Consider the following 14,400-nt stretch of genomic DNA (forward strand, 5'->3'; position numbering starts at 1 on the left):
GTTTAATATCAGTGGGTGTGGTTTTATATTATTTTATACGTGGAAATTGTTAAGAGAAGTACTGAGGGAGTCGGTAAAACTTCCCAGAAATTTCCGGGCAGAATATAATTTACAACTTTCCCACCAGGAAGAGCGTAGAAAATAAATCGCAAATTGATCTCTGATATAATCGCAATCTAAATAAAATATTATATTTCCCATTCTTCTTGCGATTTCGGCTGGGTAAGAAAATAGAGGAGGAAAATAAGATACTAAAAGAGAGGAAAAGAATAACAGAAACAATATCCGGTGGACTTAATGTTGCATATTTCTACTCGTAAAAGCTTGTACATAATGCATAAGGACATAATTTTTCGAATGTGTTTTTTTAAATATTTTTTAATTTATTTATTTAATATGGTTACAAAAGTTTTTTTGATAATGTAAATTCATTTTCTAGACATTTCTACTTTTACGATCATAAAATTGGTAACGCACTTCTTTCCAATAAAGAGATTAATCTGTTGTGCTTGGAGAGGGACTTACACTTATTATTTATTGTTTGTTTGTTGGCAATATAATTTATTTTTATTATAATTATTTTTTGTGTTTTTTTTTCTTTCTGAGATCAACGTATAGATCAATCTATATAATTCATATTTTTTTGTTATATGCATACATTGTTTACAATGCTGAATTTCAATCTTAATAAACCAATCCCATAACTTTGGAATTGTAAACCTTCAATTAACAGTATACAACCTATAACTTTGAAAGTATTGTACTTCGAATAAAATTATTCATTCTGATTTCGTACTCGAGGAAAATCTGTTTAGCACTAATAGAATTTCATTTAAATTCATGAAATTTTGTAAAACTTTGCTACCCACATGAATAATATAATATAGACTGGGAAAAGGTCTTTTTAACCAATATTCTAAGGAGAGAATATGGAAAGATAGAAACCGCCATTGTTATGAATCATTTACAAAATTAAACACATTTATTGTTCAGGCGATAGAAAAAAAAACAGAAGACAAAGATAGAGTTACACTGACATATTTGGTCAAAATAATTTAGGTAAAAACCGCTGAGTGACCGAAAAATTACCATAAAAATAGCTTAATAATTTTCGTAAAGTAGCGAACCAGTGCACTGCAGTGGGGTAGTAAGGCATAAAATTTCTCCGCAAATTATTCGAGGAGCGACAAAAAACAAGTATTTAATACACACACACGCATATATATATGTAAGTATATATATATGTAAATATATATATATATATATATATATATATATATATATATATATATATATATATATATATATATATATATATATATATATATATATATATATATATATATATATATATATATATAATACGTTTTCCAATCACATAAACAATAAAAAATAATCAATATAGTAGATTAAGAAAAAGGACATCAGTGTCATATTTTTACGTGAACTTAGTGACTAAATTGAAGGATGTATATAAATATTTTTGTGTAACTTATTATTTTTTGACATCTCATCAAAGATGAAGAAGAATATGGAAGTCTGAGCATTTACGGGGCTTACGACCGTCATAGGCTGGTTTAAGTGATCACTTTACACACGTGTAACATTCACCAATTCTACCCATTATTGACAACCACACTACTCAAATTCTTGGAAGTTCTATATATATATATATATATATATATATATATATATATATATATATATATATATATATATATATATATATATATATATGAACCAATTTAGAAATCTTGTTCATGAATCACTAGAACTTCACTAGAGACATCTATTGGTGAGATGTAAAGAAGCTTTTTACAAAAATGTAAATGCCCAGACTTCCATATTCTTCTTCATCTTTGATGAGATGTCAAAAAATAATATGAAAATAACTCCTGTAATTGGAGATAATCCAGATTTTGTGAACAAGTATTTGGACACACTCAAAATGTTGTAAATAAATTATCTGGTCAAATTATAAGCTTAATAATAAAAATGAAAATGGTATTTTCTGGCGTTTCTCATGTGTGTGATTATAATCCAGGATTCGGATCTCACATACTAATATAAGAGTTTCTGCTTAGTAAAAAGCTTCTTTACATCTCACCAATAGATGTCTCTAGTGAAGTTCTAGTGATTCATGAACAAGATTTCTAAATTGGTTCATATATATATATATATATATATATATATATATATATATATATATATATATATATATATATATATATATAGAACTTCCAAGAATTTGAGTAGTGTGGTTGTCAATAATGGGTAGAATTGGTGAATGTTACACGTGTGTAAAGTGATCACTTAAACCAGCCTATGACGGTCGTAAGCCCCGTAAATGCCCAGACTTCCATATTCTTCTTCATCTTTGATGAGATGTCAAAAAATAATATGAAAATAACTCCTGTAATTGGAGATAATCCAGATTTTGTGAACAAGTATTTGGACACACTCAAAATGTTGTGTAACTTATTGTTTAAATATTTTTTAGATACCTATTGTAATAAATATGATTATACAATATTTAAAAAGGATGATGAAAAATATGGGAAATGTATTTTCATCTCTGAATTTTCACTAACAAATATATAATCTAACATTTCCGAGCGTAATTAATCATTGAAATATACGTCTATGGTCGTCAATAATACGAATAAGGGATTATAATCTCTTGATTTATGCATACGTCATAAAAAACGGTAGGTATTTATGTTATTTACATGGCATGAAGCATATGTCTCCAAATCCATTATCTTCATCCGCAATCAATTTCAATGGCAGGTCAGCTTAAGCTGGCGACATAAAAAAATACTCAGTTAACATAAAAAAAACAAAGCAGAAACATTTTAATCATGAGATCTTTGGAATTGATTTTTAATGTAATAATTCTTGGATATTTGGTTCGATAGAAGTAATTGCGATTCTTAGTGAGTACTAAGTGCGCTCATCAGATATTTTGGTTTTAGGTTTATGCTTCGTATATTCTCTTTATTGTTGGAAATAGCTGTTCCGTTCACAAAGGTAAGTACTTCGAAATAGCGATGACATGAACGAACCATATTGTAAAGCGAGAATTTTCTCTTGGAAGGTATAAAACAGAAGTATTAGTCTTATAGAAGTAATAAATAAAAATATTTGTTAAAATAAAATAAATCAAATTGTCGGTGATAATATTATCACAACATTTTGAGTGTGTCCAAATACTTGTTCACAAAATTATTGGAGTTATTTTTCATATTATTTTTGACATCTCATCAAAGATGAAGAATATGGAAGTCTGGGCATGTAACATGGGCCGACAACCATCATAGGCTGGTTTGAGTGATCACTTTACACACGTGTAACGTTCACCAATTCTACCCATTATTGACACCCACACTACTCAAATACTTGGAAGTTATAAACATTTGAACCAATTTTAAAACATTGATCTCGAATCACTACTTCACTAGAGACATCTATTGGTAAGATGAAAAGAAACTTTTTATTGAGCAGACAACTTGATTTCTATTAGTAATAAAAGGCAAGTTTAAGCCCATACAAATAGTATGAAATAGAATTACTTGTGTTTATAATAAGAATGCAATTACTTCTTTACATTTTTAACAAAAAATATTAGTAATGTTAGTATAGAACTAACAGAAATTTTTGTCTACCGGTCGCTTCTTCGTGGTTCTATACTAACATTTTTGAAAAAAAAAAGTAAAAATGACTTACCAGAAAGGAAATGCTTTGCATATTAAAACTATGTATTAATAACACAATTATTTATCTTCTATCCAAAAAAACTCAAAAGCAATAAAATGTGTTGTTGAAGTACTTGATATAGTTTTTCTATTAAAAGAAACCCATTTTTCCTTTTTCTCTTTTCTTGTGACGCCAAATAGAATGAATCTCTCTACACGAACGAGTATGTCAGCGAGAAATACGTTAAACGGTTCAAATTGCTTTCCGCTGTTCACTGAAGCCTGAGTAAAATATAATACGAGCAGTACAGGACCTACACACATACAACATACTTGTACTTTATCCGATACTACCTTCAAATGGGAACTCTTGCTCTAGATTCAAGATAATAATTATACCAGCAGCTTTTGTATTAACCTGTGTATTATTTAAAAAATACACTGTGCCATCAAAATAATGAGATCGTTTTATATTTTTCTCTCTAGCTCCATTTAGGTTTTTGCATGATAGAAATCAAAAATATATTTGAATTCCATAAAATCCCGTCCATACTTGTTTCCGAAAATCTGTAACGGAGGATTTTTTAGATGAATGTTGCATTTATTATTTACCTTGATATTATTTACAAGATTTATAGATCATTCAGTACATTTTGTTTCTTCTAGTTAAAAAAATATGATTTCATTAATTGATTCGGCAGTCACTTTGTGGTAAAATCTATCCATTTTTAATCAAAGTTTTAATTAGTAAATACTATTTTTTGACATCTCATCAAAGATGAAGAAGAATATGGAAGTCTGGGCATTTACGGGGCTGACGACCGTCATAGGCTGGTTTAAGTGATCACTTTACACACGTGTAACATTCACCAGTTCTACCCATTATTGACAACCACACTACTCAAATTCTTGAAAGTTCTCTATATTTGAACCAAATATATAATACTATATATATATATTATATTAGTAAATATCACTATTTCTTAAAATCTATTGTGACACGTGTTTCAATGCAGTCCGCATCATTTTGTGTTTGAAAATACGGTGTTTGAAAATGATGCGGAATGCATTGAAACACGTGTCAAAGTAGATTTAAAAAAATAGTTATATTTACTAAGTAAAATTTTAATTAAAAAAAGGTTTATATTAATCTGCGTTGGGAAAAGGAGCGATAAACCAGTGTGGGCCAATCAGGAGCTTATCAGCATTTGCTCATTGCTGGGAGGAAACCACGTAAAATTCCCTAGGAGAAGCCGGACTGTTGACTGTCGTCAACAGGCCTTACATTCCACTAGAAGAGGGTTCGGCATTTTGTGTCTTAGCTTGGTTTATGCAGAGGATTAAACACATTGCCCTCACTTATTAAATATCAAGGAAAAACTGCATCGATACGATCTAGTGCCCTACACATAATTTGGATTTGGATATGATAAGAAAAACTAATCTTGTATTACAAGACCACATCTAAATTAGTATCCAGTAATTGAGAAGGTTTATAGGTGTAATGGTATTTAGTATTGAATTATAGTCAACTAGAGGCGGGATGTTAATGGGAAAACGTAATTACTATTCCATACGGACACCCAATAAGAGAACCATCAGTAAACTGAATTCAAAGTACCAAACGTGATAAATTGTGAGCAACGAATAATGTAGGTGACCTACCGAGCGTTTTTACCATACGGCCATATTTTGAAGCACGATACTATGGTATGTAAATTAATTGTTGATGCCATATTAATACGAAAATTGGTTGAAAATGTTTGTGCAAATTCAAAATTGGCGTTGATATTTTCAAGATTTATTTTCGTTTTAGTTTAACCGTTATTTGCATTAAAAATCAATATTTACAATGTCAATTAATAATTTGAAACCAATCTTTCCATCTTAAAGTCCTCTCCTGGGTTCAGAGGAATCTTTCCCCCTCAACTCTTTATCTAATCCTACTCCCTACAGTTTCATAAACAGTTCCTGATTGACCTACACTAGATTATACCTCCTGTTCATAACACAGATTAAAATAAAACATGTTTTTTATTACGCTAGAAGAAACTAAATTCAATTAATGATCTATAAACCTTCTACAAACAGGCTAAATAATCCACAAAAGGCTCCACTTAGGAGTTAATCATATATATATTTTTTATTGATGTATCAATATTTATGAAATTGTCTTCTCAATATATAGATATTTTGAAGACCGGATATTTATAGGGCTTTTAATCTGTTATTGGCTGGCAGTGATCACTTTATACACCGTGTAACATTCATCACTTTCATTTTTTTTCAATTACCAATATAAGATGGAAAAATGATCTCTTGGATTTTCTGGAGTTAGTTTTTCTTTAGCTTAAAATTATTCGTGAACACATTTCGATAAAAAATACTATGCTTTTATTCAACAACAGTAATCAATACATTACACAGTCGATGGTGTTATTAAAGTATCAAACCTACGCCGTATTTTTGGGGGAAAATGATTTGAATAACAGGAAAATATTTTATATTTAGCCTTTTATGCATTGGTTTTGAAATGGGGTTTTGAGTAATGAATTTAAATCGAATTGAAATGAGCAAATCTTTTAAAGGGAAAATATTTCATATTCCTGTACTCACTTTCTCTTTCATTTCCCTCCGTCAAACTTTATATTATCATGACACGAAATTTTCATTCGAACGCTCGTATTAGGGAGGCGAAGAAGTTTTGAATTAAGGGAATATTTTCATAGACAGCGGAGGTTTCATACGGCCGAGTGGAGGATTAGTTCAATATTGAAGCGTGCGTGACTTCGTTACACGGAAAATACTTTTCTCTTAAGTACCTGTCGGCTTTTAACTGTCGTGCGTATTTTTGCCCATATCATAAAATTTAGCAAGGCACGTTTGATAACGTAATTCGGCGGTAAATGCGTAAAACAAAATCGACGGAATAAAAATAAACCTATACATAACTTCGAAGATTAGAAACACGTATTGGAGGTCAAGTATTCTTTTTCAAGCAAAAATGTATTAGTCATTATAAATAACCTTAATAGACCTCTCGTGGTTGCATACCTGTACTATGTGGGAGTCTCTTGAGAGAATGAGGCAGATGAGTTTCCTAATAATAATGTTGGAAAAAACTGAAATATTCAAGAATAAAGGTTAAGAAATATATAAATGTAATTCGTAAGTTTATGCTGTAAGGCGTCGATTTCATTATGTGTATTTGATTAATATGATCCTTGATTATTAAATGTTTATATAATCCTGTTAATATTTTTTTGTTATTCATTCCATAGTGAAAATTTTGGTAATTTTGAATAAAGTAATAGTTATATTTATACAACAGTATTTTATAATATTTCCATCTAGATTAGCGAATAACATTCTACTTGGTTTTATGTTTTATCATGATGCCATGATTCGTGGACATTAAATCATTAATCTGAATAAAAGCCTTTAAGTAGGTAGGCATTATTTTTTCCCAATAAATTCATACCATCATCTCCATATTGAAATATGTCTACGGGTGAATATTTCAAGGAAGGCACGCTATCATAAATTTACCGGCCATTTAAATAATATTACTTTTCGTTGTAAAAGAGGCAACATAGGTACGTATTGCGTAGTCGCGAACAGCCGTAGGTATACAAAACGCCGAAATAAATAAATAATGAGAGGCGCGAATGGTGAACTCGATTTGTATCTGTCCCAGAGACCTTGTACTTTGTCAGTGAGTAATTTGCATGGGCCGTTAGAGCCGTACAATACTCACAAGTATATTCATTCCTACTTTCTTGCACAAAATGTCAGACGTGCAACGCATTCCACGGCCGAAAACATTATTTGCGGTGTGCACACAATGAGAGGTTTCAAAGTGATTCGTTCGAGCAACAGCATATAACTCGGTATGTTAATACACCTACCTAAATACGTATATTATGTACTAGTATTCGTAAAATAATATATTCAAAATATACACACATCAAATTCTTACAACCTACAAGCCATGGCCATATTTCAATTATCTAGTCTAAAAAAGCGAAGTTCATATTTTTTGTGATATTATTGTTATCGTTTTATTTTTATTTGAAATAATTTCTCTGAATCCAACTGAAGTTATTTCACATAGCGATAAAACGAGTTATATCTCAAAATAGTAAATGAAATAAATACAATAATTTTACAAAGTTTTACAAAGTAATCATTTGTGAAAACACGTTTATGAAATCTCAAACCAATATTATAAGCGGTTAATAATTTTAACAAATCTAGTTACTTCCATTAGCATCCGTTATAAGGAAATTTTGATAACTCGGTAAAGTTAAATAAATTGGCCGCAATTATTTCCTTCCCTCCATGTCCTCTCTGGCTTCTTGCCTTTCTACTTAAATGAAATAATAATATAGCTCTATTACGTAGATTTGTACATCATCTCATTCAAGTTACGCTCTCTGAAAGAACCGGCACATTACTGAGAACATTATAACACAAGTTCACTGTAGCTAAAAGTTTAATCTAATTTTATAGTAAAGTCGTTCAAGTTAACTTGAAAAAAGAAAATTCTACATTTCTCTCGAGATAACTGCGAACAATAAATAATTTTATCGTTTTCGTGGGCACACGTAGGCAACGAATAAAAACCTTTATGCGGGAGTTTATAACAATCTGTTACGAAATATTATGTTTTTTTTTCATTTCGTGTAGAAACGTGCGTACTTAGTATAATGTGAATGTGTAAGTATATGTAGGTAGTATCGAGTCGATATTAAAAGAAATAACCCAACACGTATTCGTTAGAATAGAGATTTAGCTACAATAAATCATTTGCCGGAATAGTTTTTCTGTTGGCCTTTTTCATGTTTTCCGCTGTGGCTCCCTAGATGCTTTTCTCTTCGATCTAATCTTACAAATAAAATAGGGTATTTCTAACAAATTATAGAGGCATTGAAAGCGATTACATTTTAAACGAAAAAGTTATTGTTATTTCTTTGTTTACACGTAAATTTACATAGCTTTTCGGGTTTTGTAGCTCAGCATACGTATTTATTTATATACTAAGCAGTATTGTAAATAAAAAATCCATGTTCTTAACTTCTATATTAATATGATAAAATGTTTGAATATGTTAAAAGAGTTAAATATATAAGTTTATTAAGTGTGATTTTATTATAGGTGTTAAGTTCGTTTGGAACAATGTTACAGGAAAATATTCTGTCAGAATCTAAAATGTCACTATTCAGATGGAAATTTCTTTTGTGCTCAGTTTGACAGTGACGAGTTGTTTATTTTCTTTTATCGTTTCCTGTACACCCGTTACGTCACGGTGACAGGGAAGCGCAACTTGTTAATTGCCAATACCTAGAAGATACACCCAAGTGGCTCAGATATGAAGGAACCAGAAGACTCTCAAAATATTCATAAAGTTTATAACGATAGGCATCTCTATGCCAATCCGTGACCATTGTAAGAAGAAGTTTTCAATTCAAACCCTTATTTACACCCCAATGGTGCATAGGGCACTGCATTATATAAACGCAGTGTTATCTTGATCGTTAACACACGAAGGAAAGGTGATCAGCCATCCGCTTCAGGTACCAGTCCAGGGTAATATTGAATAAATATTAGAGTGAAAAAAAACACTTATATTTATCAGACCCCCCCCCCTAGGAATCGAACCCGGGACCTCCAGAACGGTAGCCGAGCGTGCTGACCATTACACTACGGAGGCGAACAAGAAGAAGTTAGTTCGGGTATATTTTCACTCAGGGTTTCATTGATATTCGTGTCACAAACTGTTAAAACTACTTCGCACACTTTATACAAGTTGAAAACATTAAACACAGAGATAAGTATTAATGTAACATCAAAATATTATTATAAAGTTCGAGTCGGGAGGGATTATCATAAATCCCTTCATGGCTACGAGCACGCATGAAAAACTCGCAAGGCGCTAATGAAGTTGCCACTCCGGGATAATTCGCGAAGTCGGGATAACGTTACGTTCCGTGAGCGGGAAAGTTCGGCTCCCGAGCGGCGGAGTTTACGCTGCGGGAAGCAGGCAGCAGGCAGTAGGCAGTCATCAGTCCAGGTACGGCTGGATATGCCGAGTGATGGAGTATTGATTCGCAGTGGCCGTACCAGCTGGTTGGCGCGTACGGATGGAGCTACCCGCGACTAACTACTCGCTACTCGGGCCTCGTGAATTAATTTCGAAACAGAAAACCTGGCGCGCCTTTCCACGGCCGACGCCGCAGTCGGCTTGTGCATTTTCCGGCGAAACAGAAATTGAAGAGCTTAGCGCATAAAGCTTTGTACCATCGTACCGTGTGCTGCACGGCTGTACCGTGTACTGTACGATAAGCTAAATACATGACGCACGCTGCCATACTGAGAAACGCCGAGTGAGAAGACGGGTTCATTTTTATTAATGCACTTTTAATGCAAAGAAACAAATTGCATCAACGTGGTGCCAGTTTATGTTGGTACCATTGCTTTATTCTTAACAAGAAATTGCTATCGAGAAAGATTTTAGTGGAAAATTTTAGAACAAACATTTCAAACATAATTTTACTTTTCGTAAGTTACAATTTACACCTTAAAAGTTCGTACACTTTACGGAAAGTTGGAGTCATTCGTGAGGGCTGAACGAAGTTCGTTCTGTATTCGTAATGAGCGATTTCAACGGGAGTAATTAAGCTTATAAAATAGTAATATTGGGCAGAGCTTTTTGCCCTTTGGAGGCAGAAACGGAGAATTTTATAGTGCTGCCACGTTAATACAAATAAATGGAAATATGGTCGGAGGGCGGTTTACGGGCGAGAAGGGTTGGGGTAACATCAGGCGCAAAAATTCATCGCGGGTGGAATGACCGCACGTTTTAGTGGAGCTCGAAATAATAATCGGTAATATCACAAAAAAATACGTTACACATTCACTTTACACCATAAAGTATGAACGCGTGTCATGTGCACATTATACCACAGAGAGCACAATGAAAGGCTTTCAAAAACAGACCCACCTCATAAAGAAATTACTCAATTAAAAGGTCCAAGTAAAACATTAAAAAGGGAAACATTATTCAAAATAAATAAAATCGTGAATTTAAATCTTGTTAGGATTTCTTTGAGGTAACCTTTAAAATGTTAAAATTTTAATACGAAATAAAATAATGGTTTACCCGATTCATCTAATTTTGGAGTTTAAACGGAATATTTAGGTACCTATAGAATATTTAAACATCTAGTTATTTTTTGAGAAACATCTAAAACATATTTTATCATTCTCTGTCCATCGTTACTATTCTTGTCTCTAGCGTTTTCCACATTTAAAAAAAAATTGTTAGTCTTGAAATATCCACAATAACATGCATATCGATTTAAGTACCTACCTAAAATATGTAAAGTGGTTTCCAGTTAATTTGACGTTATTTCTCATAGTATTTGACCTGACGATGCACTAACTTATAAAGAAATAAATTAAAAATACAAAAATAATATATAATGAGATAAAAAGTTACCGTGACATTTAAATCGGATTCAGTTATGTCAGGTTAAAGTTATGAATGTTACACGATTAGGGAATACAAATTCCAATAATATAGATTGTTTCCAGCAGAGGTACAATAAAGATGATTCGAGGAGAGAAGATCTTCTGTGGAAAGATTTCCGAATGATATTTTTCTTTATATCTAAAAGCACTAAACGATATTGGATCACGTCACCTTCAGATAAATAAAATTTAGACGAGTTCGGAACCCAAACATATTGCGATGTCATGTATGTGGTCGTTCGTCAATCATACGTTTAACCTATCTTTTTATCTTTACCTTACCGCAAAATACACTGTTTGCCATTTTTAGTTATTTTTATTGTGAGGAAAATTGTTATGTATTTCATGAAAATTCGACACTAAAAACCATAGAATTATTTAACTCCCCTTCCGTACTGAATTGGTATGCACTTTTGGGTGCCATACAGAAGCACCTGAGTTTGATTCTCAACTCGAGTGTGATCAAGATAAGGTTATCAAATGAGGCACTTTTGCTCAACCACCCTGGATCCTTCTGACGCCTAGTCAGGCGCGATATCTACTGAAGTAAATGATCCAATATTGAGCCGCTATCCACTGAACTATCAGGCGGTTACCCAAACGAGATAAACTGAGGGTAGACCCAGGATAAACTAAATTCACATTTTGGTAAAAAATTGTCAATTTTCTCCTTTCGGCGAAAACGATCGATTTAGTTAAGACGATAATCACTAATTATAACTATTTTACCCCAATAAAAAATGTTAATACATATTAACATTTTTTATTGGGGAATATCGGGATAAAACGAGTTCACAAATGAACATTCATTTGTGAACTCGATGTGTTTTAGTAAAATAGCAAGGTCCTTGGATGCCACAATATTGCACAGGTGAACATATTTTGTCTGACCACGACAATGTTATTTTCGAGGAATGATGACCATAATGGCCCTTATAACGATGACCAATTAAATTACCGTCCTAACGAAAAATGTTTTTACGTGTATATAATGGCAGGTACTTGAGTTTCACATAAGGGTGTACAGTGATGGACCTAGGAATATTTTTTGATTTTTTTTTCGGTTCTGCACGATGGCAAGAGTTGTTGGTTGAGGCAATACATAATCTGGTTCTTTTATGAATCCTCTCCAAATAAAGTCAGGAGATCTCAGGGAGCAAAACTGAAGATCATGGTCATTATTCCCAATGCGACTTTCTATCATTGAGGAAGAGATTCATTCGGAGAATTGAAGAGATTCATCTCGAACATCCTGATTTCTATAGGATTGTATTTGTGTACATTATGGTAGTGCGGTAATTAGTTTTGAGACTTTTTAATGTTTTAGACCTGAGGAGTTTTGCCTCAAATGTAATGGTAGCCGGGGGTTGAGTGTCTCGGCGGAGTGCGCCTTTGAGCCTAACTAATCTAAATTAAAATTAATAACAAACATTATCATTGTTAAAATTTCGGCATGTAAAGTTAAGTGCTGAAGGTAATGAAATGTAACAATTAAACTAGAAATTATAAAAAAAGCAGTAAAATAAAATTATAAAAATTAATACGCGAGCGACTAGAAATATTAATGGTTTGTTGGGCTTATTTTTTTGTACGAGTGGATATGAGAAAGACGTAAGGTGTTTATATCATTATATAGTATGTATAGCCCTGTATATTTTAGCGATATTGATATTTATCGAAAAAAAATATAAAAGTTCACAAGAAATATGTTGATTCCAATCTGAAAAAATGCTGTTCTAAAAAAATGTGGTTTTTGTAATCAACCCTGAAATATTCGTTTCTTTTCCATTTTTCGTTATTCATAATATTTCAATTATTCCTACCTGCGTCCAAAATATCCCAGGGCCCTGAAGCTTTATCTTTATTAGGTTCTGCGATAGGTTGATCCGCCACTGTGGGGAGGGTATAAAGATATAGCACGATAATACGTAGGTATCTGTATTAATCCTAAATTCAAATATGGCCACCAGCTCGGCGACTGACATTATTCCAAAAGGTAGTTTTTCACGTTGGGGAGGTGGGGAGTCTCATTTCCGTTGTTAATAGATAGCGCTTTTAATTTACATTTATTTTAATAAATTATTCGCATTTTAAATGGCGATTTGAGATTTAAAACACGAGAGTTTTTCTGAAATGGGTAGATAACACACCAAGCGGTTAAATACCTTATAAATATTTACAAGAATTCAAAGAAAATGTTGTTTAAAATATAAAAGTATATTAATTTATCAATGCAATCTTTGGCGATTGAATTATCCATTAAGAATTAAAACTTTTTACATTGTATTATTTAAAACATAAAAGTATACTATGCAAATTTCTACGGTGGAATTCACTAATTAAAGTGCATTTTTCCGTGATGAAATCCACTTATGAAAGTGTAATATTCCGTATTTTAACATGTATAAAATACTTTTTCCTTGTGTCAGAGCACCTACTCAAAATATAATAGGTACCCAACTTTTTTTGCAAAAAGGGTTTTGAAAACTTTTTCGCCAAACCATTTTGCCATTATTTGGTACATAATTTAGGCACACGTGTTGAACAAGCAAGAAATTTATTCGACTGGCGGGAAAATTTGAAAACCCAAAAACCGTTTAGCTATCGGCGTTTTACAATATATATTTTGATTTATTTCATCATGCGGGTCAATAGGGTAAATAAGATTTATGTATTGTTATCTTGAGCGTTAGTTAAATGAATGTGGGTAATCTTGAGCTTGTAATACCACTCGGTTTTATAGCTTTATTTTAATTGCAAGTTATATATATATATATATATATATATATATATATATATATATATATATATATATATATATATATATATATATATATATATATATATATATATATATATATATATATATATATATATATATATATATATATATATATATATATATATATATATATATATATATCTTTAACTGCGATCTAAAACCATAAGCTTCCATAGAGCGTTTGTGCATTACACGGAATTTTACCGTCCGGCAGTCCGGTTAGCATGATAAAACGGATGATTGGCTTAGATTGGCTTGTGTTTTTGGCCGTCTTTCTTCGGATTGGTGCACTTGATCGGCGTGTGATTACGGTCACACGCGGTCGTGATCAAACTTAACTGTCGTTGTCGCTTTTATTTTTAAAAAAAAAACTCGACTAGCGGAAGATAA

General features: G+C 32.0%; 2 protein-coding genes across 2 annotated transcripts in view; one reads left to right on the top strand and one right to left on the bottom strand.

The window, feature by feature from the left end:
* eys (eyes shut) overlaps nucleotides 1–14,400 on the bottom strand; it is a 55,496-nt gene that overhangs the window by 32,579 nt on the left and 8,517 nt on the right. The window lies entirely within an intron of this gene.
* Nucleotides 7,494–14,400, top strand: part of LOC148313520 (MKRN2 opposite strand protein) — a 31,262-nt gene continuing 24,355 nt past the window's right edge. Inside the window, exon 1 of the mRNA XM_088261450.1 lies at nucleotides 7,494–7,585. The gene's annotated coding sequence lies outside the window, so the exon portion shown is untranslated. The remainder of the gene's footprint in view (nucleotides 7,586–14,400) is intronic.

Source organism: Brachycentrus maculatus, unplaced genomic scaffold, assembly GCF_059751285.1.
Source record: "Brachycentrus maculatus isolate JH-2025_06_01 unplaced genomic scaffold, ASM5975128v1 h1tg000010l, whole genome shotgun sequence".
In the NCBI taxonomy this organism is placed as follows: Eukaryota; Metazoa; Arthropoda; class Insecta; order Trichoptera; family Brachycentridae; genus Brachycentrus; species Brachycentrus maculatus.